Here is a 20,006-nt window from a genome sequence, read left to right as displayed (position 1 = left end):
TCTCTGCGGTTACAGCTTCATAGTCATATGCTTGAATGTAAGGGTGGGCGTAAAATCCATTTCGCGGGCGAATTTGCGGATTTTCCCCAATTTCGCAATCCGCGAATCTCGCGAAATCGCGGTAAAATCCGCGAATCAGCCGGGACGAATTTTCAGCCAAGCAAGGGTTACAGTAGCAGGTGCAAAAGTTGAACCTAATTTCTTTGTAACCTTTTACAAAAGGGTTACAAACAAATTAACTTCAACTTGGACACCTGCTGCTAGTTGCTTCCTGGCGCCTCGTTGCCTACTTGCAACTATTCTCTGACCCTGCTCTGACCCTTGAAGCAGGGTCAGAGAATAGTTACAAGTAGGCAACGAGGCACCTGTCCAAGGAATTAAACCTCATCAGGAAGCACTTACAGATATAAAAAACAGGAACAAGGGAGAGGATGGCTAATACACCCATTTTGAGTTGTCAGGAGGGGTTAAACTAAAAGAGAGCTTTACAGCACAATTTTCATATGCATTTTGCTAAAAATAAAAAGCTGTATGTTCTGTAGGGGCAACTCAGGAATCTGGCCCTTCAGAGATCTGGCCTCTCTTTCTTTCTCTCGTTCTCTCTCTCCCACTCTCTTTCCCTCTCTTTCTCTCTGTTTCTCTCTATCTATCTATCTATCTATCTATCTATCTATCTATCTATCTATCTATCTATCTCTCCCTCTCCCATAAACGACTGCATGGGTAACTTCGCTATGCAAGCGGCTCGCGAAGACGCAAAAAGCCCCGCGAACATGCAAAAAACCCCGCGAACACGCAAAAACCCCAATAACACGCAAAAAAACAAAAATCCGCAAATTCGCACAAATTCGCGAATTTTGCGGATCGCAAATTCGCAAATCCGCAAATTCGCGGATCCCGAATTCGCAAAATTCGCCCATGCTTACTTGAATGCTACGGTACTCTGCCCCTTGCCACTCTAAGCGTGGCTTATGGATTGTCTTTTAGATTTGAATACTTCACCTGCGTGCAACGTGTCTTCCACTGCCTGGAATGCTCCTTTGAATGGCACTGGATATTTGCCTCCTGCCCCAGATTACGAACTGCTAATGATTCCACTTGTGACACATGAGCTAGAATGTTCCAGTGTTGGGATTATGGCCTGCCGGGCTGCGCTTGGCATTTCAGCAGAATGGGATGCTTGTGCAGCGGCACATGATTTCCTACAACAAACGTTTTTTTGAAGAACACGCAGGTTGTCCTTAGATGGTGCTAGAGACTCCCATTGTTGATGAACATGTATGTTCGTTCACTTTGCTGAACTGGATGGCGACTCTCTTTTCTGATAATAACAATGACTTCCTCTTTAAGGCCGTTGCAACGTATTGCACGTACACGCTTATGGATTGACTTGGCTGACTTCCATCAGCGGTCGGAAACGTTTTTAATGATTTTTTTGGGGCTGGCTTTTCCCCCTTTTTTTCGCGCTCTAACTTTTTTGCCCAAATCTTCCTGTTGAAATGAATGCACTTAATTCTTGCTCACTCTGACTTGACCTATGTATTCTATTGAGTCCATTGTCCATTGGCCTGACCAAAGGGAGGATGCAGTGAGGATATGGGGTTAACTGCAAACATTGTTAAGTTAGCATGAGTGAAATATATGCTTCGACACCATTTTGCCACTTTTGCACACAACAAGGCAGGGCTCTGTTCTCATAAATACATGGCTTGCCTTCTTCACATGAGAACGTTCTGATTTTCACATATCTAGACGTACGCTACGCTCTCTGTCTGCACAGCGTGTTCAGGGTCGAATAACCATGTATGCTGTTGATTCACATTGGTCGGTCCCACGCACATTGACATAACAGGAGGCACAGATGTCCAACTAAAACTCAGGTGCTTTTTAATATGGCATTACGTGCATTAAAGGGCACTTGGAGAAAACCTTACCAACTGAGATGATCTGTGATTGTCCTGGGATGTGATCAATTGCATCTGATCTTGGAGGTATGGGGTCCACTGACAAAGCCTAGAGGTCTTCTATAATTATACATAAATGAGCTTCCAGCACAGGCAGGGTGGTAAAGGTGCTATAGTCCTGTTTCCACTGCCATTATAAAATGATGTTCCCTTTTGTGTTTTATTGAATTGTAAGAATGCTGATTGTATTATTCTTATGCATTTTGCTGCTAGTGTTGGCTAGGGTACTGCATCTTAGAGCACGTTAGTTAAGATAAGTATTTTAAACTATACCGTGTCTCTGATTACTCAGGTTCTGGACTAGTATGAGTGTTAAAGCGGTAGAGTGATCTTGATTCCCATTATTCCTGAGAGTTTACTAAGTCACATTTTCTAGGTTGTCTAATCATTGGTAGCTTCGCTGTAATACGGAGAATGAATGAGACGACTATTGCTAGTCAGATTTGCGTTCTAGGCACTGACATGGCTTTTTGGTACACCACAATGCACCGAGGTACTGGTTTCCTGCACATAGTTCTGTGCATGAGCAGAATCCCTGCAACATATCCTTTTCTGGGTGCTAGCCTTCATGGCAGCATTATGTTTGGCATGGGAGACAGACCCCACAGCCAAAAGCAGGTTAGACCCCCTGACCCTCGTGGTCATGTTGGGGTCCCTCAAGTGTTGGGTAACCTCTGTGGGTAAGCTAGGTGTTGCACTAACACAGTTAAGATTAGAAGAGGCAGGCACATTACTACCGAAGATAATAGGGGAGAAAAAAGTAAAACAGCTTTAGCAATGGTTAGATTAAAAATGGGTCCTATCACTGTTGAGATGGGTCAGCTTCTGAGAAGGACCGTCCTTACAGAGAGTATGTCAGGCAGAGTAGTCTTGCAAAAAATAACCAGTTAGCTCACTTTTTTTTTAAACAATTCAGCGAAGACATCACTGACTTCATCAGTCCACATGTCCTCGCCTCCGAGAACTACATTCTACTAGGAGACCTCAACTTCCACCTGGAAAAGAAAAACGACAGCAACACCACCACCCTTCTGGACAACCTGGCCAATCTCGGCCTCAAACAACTTGTTGACACCCCCACCCATGTAGCCGGACATACGCTCGACCCAATCTTCACCTCCAGCAAACACATCTCCCTCGATCACACCACAGCTCTCCATTGGACAGACCACTGTTGTGTTCACTTCAGCTACAAAACTAAGCCTGGGCGTAGTTCGCGTAGCCGCACTCCGCGGAGCTACGTGAAGATGCACTTGCACTCCGCGAACAACGCATAGCTCCGCGAGCATGCGTAGTAGCTTGCTTGACCAGTTCACGAGCCATTTTTTGTCTTCGGGAGCGCCGTGGAACTCTGGAACCTGCTCGACACCACATCTCCAGACGCCGCCTTCCTCACGGAAACATGGATGAACGCCTCCTCAGCGCCCGACATTGACGTCGCCATCCCAGACGGATACAAGATCACCCGGAGAGACCGCGTCAACGAGACAGGAGGAGGCATCGCCATCGTCCACAAGAACACCATCCGCATCACGACCTACTCAGACGACACCCTCACAGCCACTTAACATCTTCACTTCCAGATACACACCGACCCTAAGACCACACTCAGAGGCACCTTCATCTACAGACCCCCAGGACCTCGCACACAATTCAGCGAAGACATCGCAGACTTCATCAGCCCGCACGCCCTCGCCTCCGCTGACTACATCCTCCTAGGGGACCTCAACTTCCACCTGGAGAGCAACAACGACAACACCACCACCACCCTGCTGGACAACCTCGCCAACCTCGGACTCACGCAACTGGTGAACACCCCCACCCACTACGCCGGACACACGCTTGACCCAGTCTTCTCCTCCAGCAACTACATCTCCTTCAGCCACTCCACCGGACTCCACTGGACAGACCACAGCTGCGTCCACTTCAGCTTCAGAAAGACCACGACTCACCACCACCCGCAACAGGTTCCCCGCAGGAACTGGAACAAGATCACCACCAACCAGCTCACCACTTCACTGAGCCAGAACCCTCCCGCCAGCTCAACGGACCCCAACCAAGCAGCCAACAACCTCACACAGTGGATCACCAATTGCGCTCGCCCAACCAGCCTCGACCACTCGCAGTCCGGCTTCCGCTCCAACCACAGCACCGAGACCGCCCTCATCGCAGCCACTGATGACATCCGAGCCCTGCTCGACAACTGGGAAACAGCGGCCCTCATCCTCCTGGACCTCTCCGCAGCATTCGATACGGTCTGCCACCGCACCCTAGTGCAGCTCCACAGCAACATCGGAATCCAAGATAATGCACTGGAGTGGATCATCTTGTTCCTCACCGGAAGAACCCAGAGTGTCCGCATCCCCCGTACAGATCCAAGGCCACCGAAGTCATATGCGGCGTACCACAAGGATCATCACTCAGCCCCACCCTCTTCAACGTCTACATGAGCCCCCTCGCAGCCATCGTACGCCAACACAACCTCAACATCATCTCCTACGCCGACGACACCCAGCTGATCCTCTCCCTCACCAACGACCCAGGAACCGCCAGAACCAACCTACACGAAGGGATGAAAGACGTAGTCGAGTGGATGAGGAACAGCCGCCTGAAACTGAACTCAGACAAGACGGAAGTCCTCATCCTTGGATCATCACCCTCCGCCTGGGACGACTCCTGGTGGCCCCCTGCCCTGGGCAGCGCACCCAAACCAACGGACCAGGCACGCAACCTGGGCTTCATCCTGGACTCCTCCCTCTCGATGACCAGACAAGTCAACGCCGTCTCATCATCATGCTTCAACATCCTACGCATGCTCCGAAAGATCTTCCGATGGCTCGCCACCGAAACCAGGAAGACGGTCACACAGGCACTCGTCACCAGCCGACTGGACTACGGAAACACCCTCTATACCGGAACCACAGCCAAACTCCAGAAAAGACTCTAACACATCCAGAACGCCTCCGCACGACTCATCTTGGACATCCCCCGACACAGCCACATCTCCGGACACCTGAGAGACCTTCACTGGCTCCCCGTCAGCAAGAGAATCACGTTCCAACTCCTCACCCACGCACACAAGGCCCTCCACGACCTGGGCCCCAGGTACCTCAACAACCACCTGACCTTCTACACTCCCACCCGCCAGCTACGATCGACCAGCCACACCCTCGCCGCCGTGTCACGCATCCGAAGATCCACCATGGGAGGAAGATCCTTCTCCTACCTGGCAGCCAAAACTTGGAACTCCCTCCCCATCCACCTCCGGCTGACCCAAGACCACCTCTGCTTCAGGAAGCAACTCAAGACATGGCTGTTCGAGCAGTAGCGCACCCCCCTCCCCCAAGCACCTTGAGACCCTCTGGGTGAGTAGCGCGCTATACAAATATCTTGATTGATTGATTGATTGCCTGCATGTTCGGGATGTGTAGCGCGCGAAGTTACCCATGAGGTTTGTCCCGCCCGCTCGTGTCCCCTTATTTCCGGTCCCTACTAACGTGTTCGCGAGTTATTCTGTGCCAGATTGCAGTTACTGCGTGTTCAGCAACTCGATCTTACCGACAAGCATCCTCGCGCACGCGAAAATGCTATTGAGCACGCGAGAACTACGCTACGCAGCAGTTTGCGGAGTATTCGACAACTCCGCGTTCTCCGCGAAGCACGGAGTTGCCGAAACTCCGCGAACGGAGCGTAGTTCTTCACCCAGGGCACCTCGACCCACAACCCCCCACATACTATCCCCCGGAGAAAATGGAACAAAATCACCACCGACCAACTCCTCACATCGCTCTACCAGAACCCACCCGCCCTCTCATCGGACCCTAACCAAGCTGCCATCAAATTCAAACAATGGATCACTCACAGCGCAGACGAATTAGCACCCTTGAAAAACCATCACACCAAACAAAACAACAAAAAGGCCCCCTGGTTCAACGATGACTTAAGAAATCCAAGAAGCTATGCCGTCCTCTCGAGAAAACATGGAGAAAAAACCCAACCACCGACAACTAAGCATGGGCGAATTTTGCGGATCTCGCGTTCGCGAATTTTGCGGATTTGCGGATTCGCAATCCGCAAAATCCGCGAATTCCCGCGAATTTGCAGATTTTTTTTTTTTTGTGTTCGCCCGTGTTTCTGCCAGTTCGCGAGGGTTTTTACAATTTCGCAATTTGCGAACTTACCTGTCGGGTCGCAAGTTTTGCGAACTTGTTGTTTCTACGTGTCCAGCCTGTTTGGGACACTCTTCTTCATCACTGCCACTCTCTGTCACCACTGCCACTCTCTGACTACTCATGCCACCCTCTGGCCCACCCATGCCACCCTCTGTTTCATCACCACACCCTCTGGTTGTCCAGTGTACATTATTTTCGGCAAAGCAAAGCACACCTTCCCTGCCTCAAGTGACCTGAATTAATTTGGGGCTGATTAATGTGTCGCAGAATATTTTTTTAGCTGGCACCTGCTTCCTTAGTGCGCCCTGATTAGTGATCTTTTGCACTTGCTAAGTGCTTTCATTGTTGCAAAATTAGTTACAACACCTGCCCTGCCCCAACTGACAATAATGAATTAGGGGCTGATTAATGGATTTTAACTTCCAGCCTGGCTCCTGCTTGTCTCCCTTAGCTGTAATTCAGGACCTTTGTGGCATATGTGTAACTATTCTGAGGTTCAGAGCAGGGTCACATAATAGTTTCAACTGGCAACTGAACTCTGGAGGGGCCCCTCAGGAAGCACTACAGGAAATGGCTACTAATGATGAGCCTGAACTTTTGAACCTGGTAAGTAGTTACTTTCAGTTTTGCTAAAATCGTATTTCTGCAATTTTGCACTTATTCGCGGGGCGCGAACTCACGCGAACTCACGCGAACAGTGCGAGCAAAATCCGCTGCTCGCGGATTTGCGGACTTTGCGGGAGATTCGCGAATCTCGCGGATTGCGAATTTCCCGAAAATCCGCAAAATCCGCGAGCGGAACGGATTTTCCGCCCATGCTTACCGACAACATGACCACCTTCAAGTCAGCCACCCGCAAACACCACCAGCTGATTCGATCCACCAAGAAATCAGCATTCAAGAATCGACTCGACAACAACGCCCATAACAGCAAGGAACTATTCAACATCGTCAAAGAATTCACCAACCCCACCACAGCCTCAAACGACATCACTCCCTCCCAAGACCTCTGCGACTCGTTATCCTCCTTCTTCTACAACAAAATTGCCGACATACATAACAGCTTCGAAAACAGTTCCAACGAACAATCCTCTCCACCCCCTCAGAACCTAAACCGCCCTCTAACAACCTCATCGCCTGGAACCCAATCACCACTGAAGACACCATCCGCCTAATGAATTCCATCCACTCTGGCTCGCCAACCGACCCATGTCCCCACCACATCTACAACAAAGCAGACTCCATCATCGCACCCCATCTCCGTGATGTCATCAACTGTTCCTTCAACTCTGCTACCTTCCCAGAAAGCTGGAAACATGCCGAAGTCAGCGCCCTCCTGAAGAAACCCACAGCAGACCCCTCTGAACTTAAAAACTACCGCCCCATATCCCTCCTCCCATTCCTGGCCAAAGTCATTGAGAAAGCCGTCAACAGCCAACTCGCCGCCTTCCTCGAATCCAACAACTCCCTCGATCCCTCACAGTCCATCTTTCGAGCCAAACATAGCTCCGAAACCGCCCTCATCGCAGCAACAGACAACATCCGAACACTACTGGACAACGAAGAAACAGTGGCCCTCATTCTACTCGACCTCCCCACCGCCTTCGACACTGTCTGTCATAGCACCCTCATACAACGCCTCAGCAACATCGGCATAAAAGGAAAAGCCTTGGACTGGATCATCTCGTTCCTAGCTGGGAGAACCCAGAAAGTCCAACTTCCCCCATTCAAATCAGAGGCCACCGAACTCATCTGCGTTGGACCACAAGGATCATCAATCAGCCCCACCCTCTTCAACGTTTACATGAGTCCACTCGCTTCCATTGCGTGCCAACACAACCTCAACATCATCTCCTACACTGACGACACCCAGCTGATCCTTTCCCTCACCAAAAACCCCAACACCATCAAAACCAATCTTCACGAAGGTATGAAAGAAGTAGCCATATGGATGAAAAACAGCCGCCTAAAACTTAACTCAGACAAAACGGAAGTGCTCATCCTAGGATCATCCCCCTCTGCCTGGGACGACTCATGGTGGCCTTCGGATCTAGGATCTGCACCCATACTCACAGACCACGCACGTAACCTAGGCTTCATCCTAGACTCCTCCCTCTCGATGACCAGACAAGTCAACGCCGTCTCATCCTCCTGCTTCAACGTACTTGGTATGCTCAAAAAAATCTTCCATTGGATCCCCAGAGAGACAAGAAAGACTGTCACCCATGCACTGGTTACAAGTCCACTAGACTACGGAAACACCCTCTACGCCGGAATTACAGCCAAATTACAGAAAAAACTCCAACGCATCCAAAACGCATCGGCGAGACTCATTTTGGACATCCCTCGCCAAGATCACATTACCGGCCACCTGAAAGACCTCCACTGGCTTCCCGTCCAAAAGAGAATAACATTCTGTCTCCTCACCCACGCACACAAGGCCCTCTACAAACTAGGACCCGAATGCCTCAACACTCGACTATCCTTCTACACACCCACCCGCCAACTAAGATCCTCCAGTCAAGGCCTCACCGCAGTTCCGCGTATCCGAAGATCCACCATGGGAGGTAGATCCTTCTTCTACTTGGCGGCCAAGACATGGAACTCCATCCCCACTCACCTCCGCCTTACACAGAGCCACATCTCCTTCAGAAAAGAACTTAAAACCTGGCTATTCGATAAATTATGAACCCCCTCCCCAAGCGCCTTGAGACCCTCTGGGTGAGTAGTGCGCTATACAAATTCTTGAACTTGAACTTTAACTTATTACTTACCTAACAAGCCAGAATTATTCTCCCAGATGTGGGTTGAGTGAGCTGGTCATGTTATCTTGGAGGGGATTCTATAGCAAGCTGGGCTTCTTTGGAGATGCCTCCCACTTTTTGCCCTTTTTCGATCTGCTAGATACTGGTTTTGACTCTGACAGTGCACTGGGGCCTGCTAAACAGTCCTCAGTGCCAGTGCGCTTTCCCAAAAAAGGTAACTGAATTAGAACACTTAATTATTATGGCACTCATCACTTCTTTTAAGTACCTTGTTTATTGTACCAGTGGTAGCCAGGTCAAGGGTGTTAAGAGAGGTCACCAGTGCTGAAGAATTGTATTGTGCCTCCCAGTGTGACCCAGGAAAAGTATGTCTGCAGGTCTGCCATTGTAGCCCTGGACGAGCTGCCCGTCTGCTCGAGAGTGACTCTGCGCACACCATGTACTGCAGAGCCACACCACTGCCTTAATGCTCTTAAGGTTGTCCTCCTTAGCTCAGGAGGTAGAGTGCAATATATTAAAGGTGTTGATATGATTGTTCCTACATATATTTCCCTACAGTAACTTTCTAATACAAGGTTTACTGTAAGTAATTGGTGGTCCATCAGAGAACATGGGTTGGATACCGAGCAAACTCGAGCTGGCCAGTTCAATTTTGGCATCACCAAATTGTATTGTGTGTGGTGTCAAACACTGTGCTATTTCACCCCTGACAAGATTCTCATTTGGCACCTTGCATGGGTACCCTCAGGCATACAAAGATCCAGTGCCTTGGCTGGCTTCCCCAAGCCACTTGCTTTCAAGACAAGAGTCTGCCCTCCTGGTGGGATGTGCTAGCACTTCCTCAGGATATAGACAAAGGCATGGGAAGGAGGGAGGTCACGCCTACTCCCTCCCAGGATGGCTAGTGTGTACAGTCATCAAGGTGGTGTGCCTAAAAGGCTTCCCAACCCTTTATGTACAAATGTAATTGTCCCCCAATCTCGGAGAAAGCCCTTCCCACACCTGAAGCAGATATGCTTGCAGGAAGGTGGGGGAATCAAATATGAAGGGGGCATACAACTCCAAAGGGATACCTACATCTTTAGGGTGGCTAGGTGATCTGTACATCCAGCCAAGAAAGGGTTCTGCCATTTTGGGAGACCCTGAAATAGAGCATCCTTGATAGCACAGTGACATACAGCCACTGGATGCTGTCACTTCAGGAGTGGGTTAGCCACAGGTACCAGTAGCCCATTGGCCACCGCCCTCAAACCCCTAACACCCCCTAAACTAGGATTTAAGTGGATTTCCTGACACCATAACTTCACTTCTGACTTTCAGTCAAAGAAGAGGCACAAAGAAGATGCTGTCACCTAAAACAGGACTTTGGACTCTGCTGTAGTGCTTAGATAGGATGTAGTGTAGTTCCTAGTTTCCCACTAGGCCCTGCGCATTGGAATAACATAAACAGTAGTATCGACGTGGAACTGCGGATATTCCAGGCCTCCACTGACTATGCTAAACTTAATTGGGTTGTGTTACCAACTAGCTCAGAGGTCACTGGAAACTTTCTTCTCTGCATAGGAAGTGATCAGCTTCCTTGGCACAGACAAGAAGGGATTCAGTTTTCCAACAACCGTGCAACATGACAACTTTGCTCCTCAGATCAAGAGTCAATCTCTAGGGTCGTGTGAAACAATAGACATGTATTTCACTCAGTCAGTCTAGTGCAGTTTACTTTCACGAGATGTAGAGAATAGAGAGACGGGCGTTTGTCAATAAAGGGTTAACATTTATTGCACAGTCTTTTTTCTCGTACAAGAGAAATGTATTGCCACAATTGCAATAATTGTTATGATAAAAAGTACGTACGGTAAGATAAGTATTGCGAAATAGAACTGTAAAAGCATTGATATGGTTTCTTAGCCATACAATGGTTTAAAAGTAATAAAACATATATACATTCATATATACATTAGGCTAACATACTCAACTGGTGCTTCTAACTACGCCTACCCCAGTGTGCCTGACCTAAGCCTAACACGTGAAAAGGGGAGTAAGTCAGTAGCTTAAGTTAAGATGGTTTTGCCAAGGTTTGTTTCAAGAATTCTCGTCTAAGGGTTTAGTCAACACCATACCTCTGAATAGAATGATGGAGGATTGGTATCTCCTTCAGGGGTCTCTCTCGATATCCCAGTCACCCGCGAGGGTAAACCGGAAGCGCCGGGACTGGATTTCTCTGCACGAGAAAGGCAGCGGCTTCTCTTCAGCGCGTCGAGGAAGGAGGGGGGACAGCGTCCGCGGGCAGCTGGAATCTGCTGGATGTCTTCGCAGAGGGACGGCTGTTCAGCTCCTTAAGCGTACTGCACCATAGTTCGCGCTTTAGCGGCGATAATGGTATCAGCAGCTTCACCACCACAGGATAGCAGGCTGCAGCGACAGAGTGCTAGATTTACCAACACGGGGTCCTGCAGGCAGCTGGCATCAGCAACAGTAGCTCTCATTGCTTAAGGCAACGTTGGTATTATTTATACCTGACAGGTGCCGGGTTTGACGCAAGTTTGCTGGACATAAGACGTCAATTAAAGATGTCACTAGGAAGTGATAGTTATCAGTTGCTCATTAGAGTTCTATTACTAATCAAAACATAGCAAGTGGGGATTTCCAGGTTTGTTGAGTTTTTATCTTGTTGAAGAACTCGGAGTGTTATCTAGGAATATCAGATAGTGACTACTGCTCTGTCATTGCACTAATTGGTCGCGAAGGAAGTGGCAGAGAGAACTATGCTGGAATGTGGCTCTGTTCGTGTGAGGCCAGAGATGACTTTTCAGAAAATCGCACTTGAACGGTTATGCCAATATAGGGAATAAATGGATTTATAGCCGAATAGGGGCATAAGGTCACAGTATCGATCAGGAACCTAGATAAACACGCAACACCCACTCCACGGGTTAATGTCCATCAAAATTACTAAAACTAAAGCAATTAGATGCATGTGTAACATTGCCCACCCCAAAATACATAAATGCATTTGAAATAGGCGTACTTGTAATACATGGAATTTAGGTACTGTACGTTTTTTTTTTTAAAAGCATAGAAATCATTCAAAAATTATTGCATATGAAATCAATGAACGATTATGCATGAAGAATTACACATGAAGTATCTCTGACAGAAGAAATGCGAGATAAATCATCACATAAAAATGCATTGTAATAACATGTGTGCTAGAGGCTGGTGTAGTATTGTTATGTCTCTAGATGTGTTTAGAAATAGAAGTGTGAAGCTTCTGTTCTCTAAGAATAGTTTTTACGTTAAGCAAAGAATTGTTCGTGCCAAAAAAGGGGTCAATATTAGAAAAATTGTCCAATTCAAAGAAAATAGACTTCCAAAGCTCTTTGCAGTTTTTGTTGATCAAAACTGAAGGCCGAATTCAGAGTTCATGGGAACGCTGTGTGTCGGAAAAGCTTCTAAAAGTTATTGTTTCTGTACGGGTGAGAACATCGTATCAGACAGGCTCTCAAAGAATTGGTCTACAAATTCAGGTGATAGTTCAACCAAATTAGATAGCGCTGTAACTTGGCAGGTGTGAGAATGATTGCGGTCATCATATTCGGGAGCAGCAATGCTCACAGCTCGCTGTACCTGGATGATGTTGCTTTTGTCACTCGCTCCACTGTTACCACTTGGCTGTAGTACAGGAGTCTCCACGAATGCTGTCATCAGGATTGGTAGCCGCTGGGGACAACACAATGCGTGAGCCGTTATTGGACTGAGCAAAGTATCGACGTCCATTGGTACTGCTGATGGAAGTGAAAGACAGATGTCCAACACGCATTCATCTCCGCAAAGCATACACCGTAGCACAGGTAAAATGCAATTTTGCCATATCGGTCTGAATGAAAGGAACCAGGTCATGTTTAGATCTCTCAGCCTGGCCAATCCGAGGACGTTAGTTATCCTGTCCCGGTAGCGCATTGCTAGGATTGTCTCTTCCATTCCCATGGGAGCTATGTCTGAGCCGAGGCTTGCCATAACGAAGCAGGAGGGTCAAAAATAGAATCTCTGCGACGAGTCCCAAAAATAATGGTATGCCGCCAAAAATGGAGTGCACAAAATTAGGAAAGATTCCCAAAATTGCCTGGAAGGGTGTTAGCAGTCCCGTAAAGACTGTCTTAAATATGCCTGGGATGCTTGTTGCACTAGACATGTTAAGGAGTTGGCTGAACATTTCTACGAAATGCACGGGGCAATTTGTTGATAAAAGGTCATGAACTTCAGTAGCTGTCCTTGCAACTAGAAGATCATACGTCTCTTTAGATGACGTTATAGGCACTGTTGTCTGTAAAAGTACAGATTTAACTTTGCTTAAAGTATCAATTCGTATAGAATAGAGATTCAGACGAGGCCAGATGGGAGTCACTATGTCTGGAGGCCCACTCGGGAACAATGCTTGCATACAGCATTTGACCATGGATGTTACTTCTACTAGATAACTTTTCCCTGGCGCGAGGCCACAACATCTGTGATCCGTTCTAAGAATGTAACTCCCGTTTGCGAGTTGCATAAAGAAGGGCTCTATCTGAGTTGCAGGTGTGACTAGCTGGTGGCATGAAAGGTTGTTTGAATTTCCATCACATGCTCCGGGTTAAATTAATACCCTGACACAAAAGTATACCGCTTAGTGCGTGTTTACAGTTATCACCACTAAGAAATACATTTTTGTCGCTGTCACTATAGCAAGAATGAGTGTATGGTAATTTCCATTCGGATTTTACATATCCTTTACCCAATTGTTCATACTGGCCAGCAGGTATGTACTCAAGGCACTTTTTAAATCGGAAAGTTGTTATCGGAATTGTGATAATTCCGTGTATTATCCATTCAATGACAGGACTCTCTGACTTTGTCAATGGTAATCTCTCGAGTTTTTCGATGCTCAGGATTGTATAGTCTGCTCCTTTCTGTGCCAAACTGATCTGTTTATCAGTAAGGTTAAAACTGGAAAATAATGACGTTGTGTTGATTAAACGCCAAGGCACATAGCCTGAACGAAGATTTTGCAGCGTCCAGCCTAATTCTATAATAGAGCGTAATTGAGACTGGCCATGTTGTAACATTAGCAAATCTCTGTCTATCACATCAAAGGCAGAGGATACAATATTGTCCAACGAATATATTCTGGAAGACAGAGTCGTTAACCCATTGTCTACCACAGAAAGTGATTTCTCCAAATTAATACGATCAATTTCTCGTATTTTTTCAGCAGTTTCAATTTGCTTTACTTTCCAAGCCTCGTTGTAAGCAGCATAGATACTGGTTGCTATGAAACGCTTTTGACGCTGTTTGCGTGGTCCAAGAATGAAATCGCGCAAATCAGCACCATCTTTTAATAAAGACAAGTGTTGCTTAATTTCAGCCAGTGTGGACGAAGTTAGCCATTCGAGGCAGAGTTTCCCTACACTGTATGTTGTTATAATCCCTGGATGTTGTCTCTGGGAATATCTCGAGTCTAATCTGGTCATTTTTAAAGCCTGTGTTTTATTCAGGAATCTATCTTGACAGCTGTTTATGTCAGTAGGCCAGATTAACCACTTTTTCCAATCAGGATGTGTTCTGTTGAAATTTAAAATTTGTGACACGCCTAACTCAATATCTGCGGTTACATTTTCAGGTATTGGCTTTGGTATAGACGGTGTTTTAAGGTCTTTGATCTTAGCTAGGCCAAGACAAGATGTTTGGTGTATTGTGTCATTTAAAAACAACATTTGTTCTGGTATCATGCAGGTTCTAAATAGTGCTTCTATGCCTTGCACCTGCCAATCTTTTGTACCCCAAATTGTTTTTGTTTCAATAATATTTTTCCAATAATCAAAATCAAATGTCATCATTTTGTCATAAAATGCTTCTGAATATATCAATTTTGAATTTGTCAGCATTGTTTTCATTCCTGTTTTATCTAACAGTTTATAATAAACCGTTTCTGCATCACTGGTGTTAAACCCTGAGAAGTATTTGAATTTCTCAAAAAATGCTTAAGAACTGCTTTTAGGTGGTGTAGAACAATGTTCCCATTATTATACATAAAAACATTTCTAGGCTGTGCAGATTTATGCAAGTAATGATCCCCATAGTGGGTGTAACAGAATAACTGCTCATAACTAGATGAACCTTGTAAATAATCATGATCTGTGAATCTAGCTGACATTACTAAATCAGACATCATGTCATTAATACTGTTAAAGTCCCAATCATCAGAGAATGTACTTGGTGTCACAAAGTCACTTAAGGAAACCTTTAGTTGATGAGGATACTTCAGGATTTCGACCGGACCATAGATCTCATAGTCTGTTTTCTCCCATACTACCCCACCAGGTATTGAATTGCTGTGACATTTACTGTTGACAGTTCTCTTTTCTTCACGTGGGATGATCTGTGTGGTTTCAGGACTAGGTTGATGTTCTGACTTGCTGTGTCCATTGTAATATATTTTCCTTCAATGAATTTTCCCAACCACAGTACCATGATGAGCCAAAGCAGGAGGAAAAATACACCTAGACCGAACCAGAACTCTAGCCAAGGGGAAACAAGGTAGATTTCCTTCAGTTGATGAAAGAGTTCCGTTGCTTTTTCTTTAAAAGACTTTTTTGTTTCTGGCATCACTTCGGGGTCATTTGAATCTTCAGAGAAGTTGTCGAAGTTGATGAAATAACCAGAGGCAGTTCTGTCAATTGATGGGATTGTTCTTTCAATCTGTCTTTCGGTAGTACTTTCTGATGCCACATCATTGTAGACTGGTGTTGTTTCTTGACAAACTGTTTCAATCTGTGTTACAAGAGGCACGAGTTCCATGGCATTATTGCATAGTCCTTCATTGTGCACTGCAGGCTGATCGAATGTGATTAGTCTTTCAGTTTGAACCTCTTGGATTGTTGCAAGTTTGGGTATTCTGTTGTTTCTTGGGAGTCCACTAGGCCTACTGTTGATTATAGGCCACATGCTTGTGGTTTTACCAGATCGATAGACATGACTCTGTTCTCCTTTTTACCAGCAAGGGGCGGTAGCACAACTGATCTTGTTCCGGTGACTGCTAAGACAGGTACTGCTTTTCTGTAAGAAGGCCCAAATTCCTTCTTAACCGCGATCTTTTCTCTGACTAGATCCCCAATCTTTGGAATCCAGACAGGCCTTGCTGGGGCTGTTGCGGGTGGTGCCTCGTCAGTGGTACTTGGCTGTTGCTTTAACTTTATGTTGCTTAATGATTTTCTTGTTGCATTCAGTTCTGTAAAACAGCCAAACGATCCTTTACATCAAAGTGCTTTGTTTCTTCTTGTACCACTGACATTTGACTATCGAGGTCCTGAACTCGCATTCTAATTCCGAACAATAGTTCGTATGGGCTGAAACCTTTTAGAGAATTTCTTGGCATGTTGTTAAGACTAGTCTGGACACTTATTAAATGTTTGACCCACCCAGCGCCTGAACCTAATACCTTCGCTGTTATAGATTGCTTTATGTCACAGTTTTTTCTTTCTACCACACTGTTCCCTTCCGGGGTATGATGGACAAGAATACCGCAACCCAATTCCCATGCTAGCCATGGCCTCCCCATAAGCTCGAGAGCTGAAAGCAGGACCCTGGTCAGAATGGAACGTGGTAATTGCGTATGTGCCGATAAAGACTCGCAAATCTTTTATAACCGTTCTAGCGTCAGCCGAGCGCTGGGGCCACATCCATATGAACCTCGTACAGGAATCCACTGCTACCATGATATATCTATAGTTGCCGTCCCTTTGTAGGGGACCGCAGTGGTCCAGGTAAACGCATGCAAATGGTTTATCCGAGATGAGAAGGGGTGTCTGCGCTGGTCGTTTTACTGTTGATACTTTTATCCTTTGGCATATGTCGCATTCTAATACATACTTTTTAGTTTGTATTCTCAAGCGAGGCCACCAATATCTCTGTTTTAATAGTGATATTGTTGCGGAAACGCCAGCGTGTGCAGAAGCAAGCCCTTCGTGTGCCGCTTTCATTAGTCCTAGTCTGTGTTCCCTGTTTGGAATTACTCTATCCCCCCACTCCAGGGATTCGAGCAAAAGGAACATTATTTGTATCCGTTAAGTACAAGTACTTTTCAGGAAAGCCTTTTGGGAGTGTTTTCTTATCATTTTTTACTGACGTACTGACAGCTTGTAGAATATCGCTGTCTATTTTTGTTTGTGACCGAGTTATCGCAGCTACGGAAGCCGTTTGCACAGCTGCCTTCGCGGCTTCATCAGCCAATGAATTCCCTGCAACGTGAACGCCATCACGTTGATGACTCAGTGTATGTATCACGTGAGTCTTTTGTAGTTCTTTCTGTAAAAGAACTACCTGTTCCCAAAGCATTTTATGCTTTATTGTGCCACCTTTTGCATCTTTGAAACCATTTTCCACCCAATTCTGCAAGTATTCATTGTAAGATTGTACGCAATAAAAAGAATCGCACACTATTAGTGTGGGGAATTCGCGATCGGTATTTTCTAGCGCCATCTTAAATGCTACTAATTCAGCTCGTTGAGCCGAGCAATCTCCTAGAGATTGTGTTTTGGTGACCAGTGGTCTAAATTTTCCTTTGTGCCAGCGACCTTTTACAATCGCGCACGCAGCACTGTAAGCTTGCTTACCCCCAACTGCGGGTTGTGCTGATCCGTCAGTATATATAATACTTCCGTATTCTTCGAGAGGCAGGATTTCAATTGGCAGAGGACATTCATATTCATATTGTAAAAATTCCTGTGTTTTTAAGTTGGGATCAAATTCGTAAACTACGTCTGTTGCAGCAAGAGAATTAACCCACTGAATCCATCTCGGATGCAAAGCTTTAGCATTAGGAATGCTTGCTTTAGTTACCGCTTCTAAAGCCGGTATGGGTGTTACGATTATTATTCGTTTACCTTGTGCTAGGGGCCTTTCTCTCGCTACAGCAGTCTGAACCGCAGTTAGAATTTTCTCCGTTGAACTGAATTTTATTTCAGCCTTTGTGTACAAATGTGATTTGTAAGCTATTGGTACCTTTTCTCCCTCATTAGAGGTTAGGTACGTGAATCCGCATCTTCCTGGGATGACTCGGATTACAAGATCACGTGTGTTGTCACGTGTATCTAATTTTGTTTTTGCTAACATGTCTGTTTGCAGTGATCTCAAAATTTCTGTGTGTTTTTGAGTCCAATTGATTTGTTTAAAATCAGGTTTTATTAGTTCGTAGAGAGGTTTAACCCTCTCTGCGTAATTTAGAATGTAAGTTCTTCCGAAATTCAGAAAACCTAATATGGATTGTAAATTCTTCAGCGTTTTTGGAGCTTGGAGTACAGCGCACTTCTCTAAGAAGTTGTCCGCTAGGCTTTTCCCTTCACTTGATAATTCGTACCCTAAAAACAGTACTGTCAGATGGGCAATTCGGGACTTTTTAAAGTTGAATTTGTAACCCTCTGCTGCGAACCCAAGTATAATGGTGTTCACTCTTTTCAAGTGAGTATCCAAGTCGTCGTCTGTGAGATAAATATCATCTACGTAAGATAATGCTTCATCATCATAGATTTGTAGTAACTCTGTTACCCTAGCTGAGAATAGTCCTGGGCTGTTCTTGAACCCCTGTGGGAGTCGACAGAATTTTTTCTGCGACCCAAATGCGGAGAAAGCGGTCAAATATCTGCTTTCTGGTGCAATGTTTTGACAAAAGAAACCATTAGATATGTCTAATGTCGTTTTATATTTTTTCCTAACTATGTTATTCATTAGGGCTGCACTATGCGAGTTTTGTACTGCAAAAGTTTTGCAACATGTATTAAGATATCTGTAGTCCAAAACTAGACGATATGAATTGTCTGGCTTGGAGACAGGAAACAAAGGATTGTTCATTTGAGAGGTGCATGTTTCAATCACCCCCTGGTATTCAAGTTGATCTAAGATCTCCCTGACCTGTTTTTTAGCTTCTTGCTTTATCGGATACTGCCGTTGGGCAGTTGGTTCACTTTTTAATTGGATTTTGTGAGGAGGAGAGTCCTCATCCCATCCTACATGATTTTTATACAATGCAGTTGCCTGGGCTACTGCCCATTTCCTTGCATATGTATATTTTTTGTGAATCGGAATGTGATTCGAGAAGGCAGGCATAATCACTTCTTCGCCACGAGGGCACTCCCTGACAAACTCTGGGGGCCAATCTTTTTCAGCTAACAGAATATCATAGCCTTTTGAGAGCTTATCCCAAAATAGACCCTTAATTTTCCTAGTCTTATCACCCTCCATACGCAATGTTATTTCGTATATTTTATGGGGCTCGCTAAGTCTGGCGTCGGCAGTTTCAACCTGAATGTATTCATTCGTGTCCACTGTCTCCAGATGACTCATCAAGTTCTTGCGCGCTATACTGATTTCTGCTGCACTGTCCAACATTGTCAATGCCCACTCCCCGTTTTTCAACTGTGTCCTCAGTATTCTCGGCATGGTTGATTACTCTAATACTGGCTACCTTCTTTTTCTGAAATTGAGATTTTTTATTTTGAGCAGGTTCCTTGTCTTTGGACTTGGTGTGCTCTCCTGGGTCTGACCGTCCTCTTCTTCCCGAATTCTGTGGAAGAGATCGAGAGGGACGTGTATCAATACTTTGATATCTATCAGGTTTTTTCAGATTATCCCTATTTCTAAGGTTATATCTTTTCTCAGAGGGCTCCCTCTGGGGAGACTGGCGTTCTCGAGTCGGAGTTCTTTCCCTCCGTCGAGGAGACCTTCCTCTGGACTGGAAAACTTTTTCCTTGGGAGTGGATTGTTTATTTCCATCCCAGCTCTTTTTAGGAGTGTTTAAATTATTTTTAATAAATAATTTTTCAGGACTTTCGAGCAGTTAGGGCTTTACTGGTTTCCCACCCAAGCTGTCTCTACCTAATTCTTCATAGCATTTTTCTATGATTTTTGCAAGCTCAACAGGATCTTTTATATCTGTTTCCCTCACCTTCTGGCGAATCGCCACAGATGCTGCTTCTCCTTTAATGTTGGCTAATAATATAGCCGAGACCTGCTTGAAGTCTTTCAGTAATTTCATACCTAGATTTAAAGCGGGCTCTGGACCGAATTCATTTTGAATC

Source organism: Lissotriton vulgaris, chromosome 3_1 (genome assembly GCF_964263255.1).
Source record: "Lissotriton vulgaris chromosome 3_1, aLisVul1.2, whole genome shotgun sequence".
Classification (NCBI taxonomy): Eukaryota; Metazoa; Chordata; class Amphibia; order Caudata; family Salamandridae; genus Lissotriton; species Lissotriton vulgaris.
The sequence above is the reverse complement of the archived record's forward strand: the minus strand, read 5'-3'. Positions refer to the sequence as shown.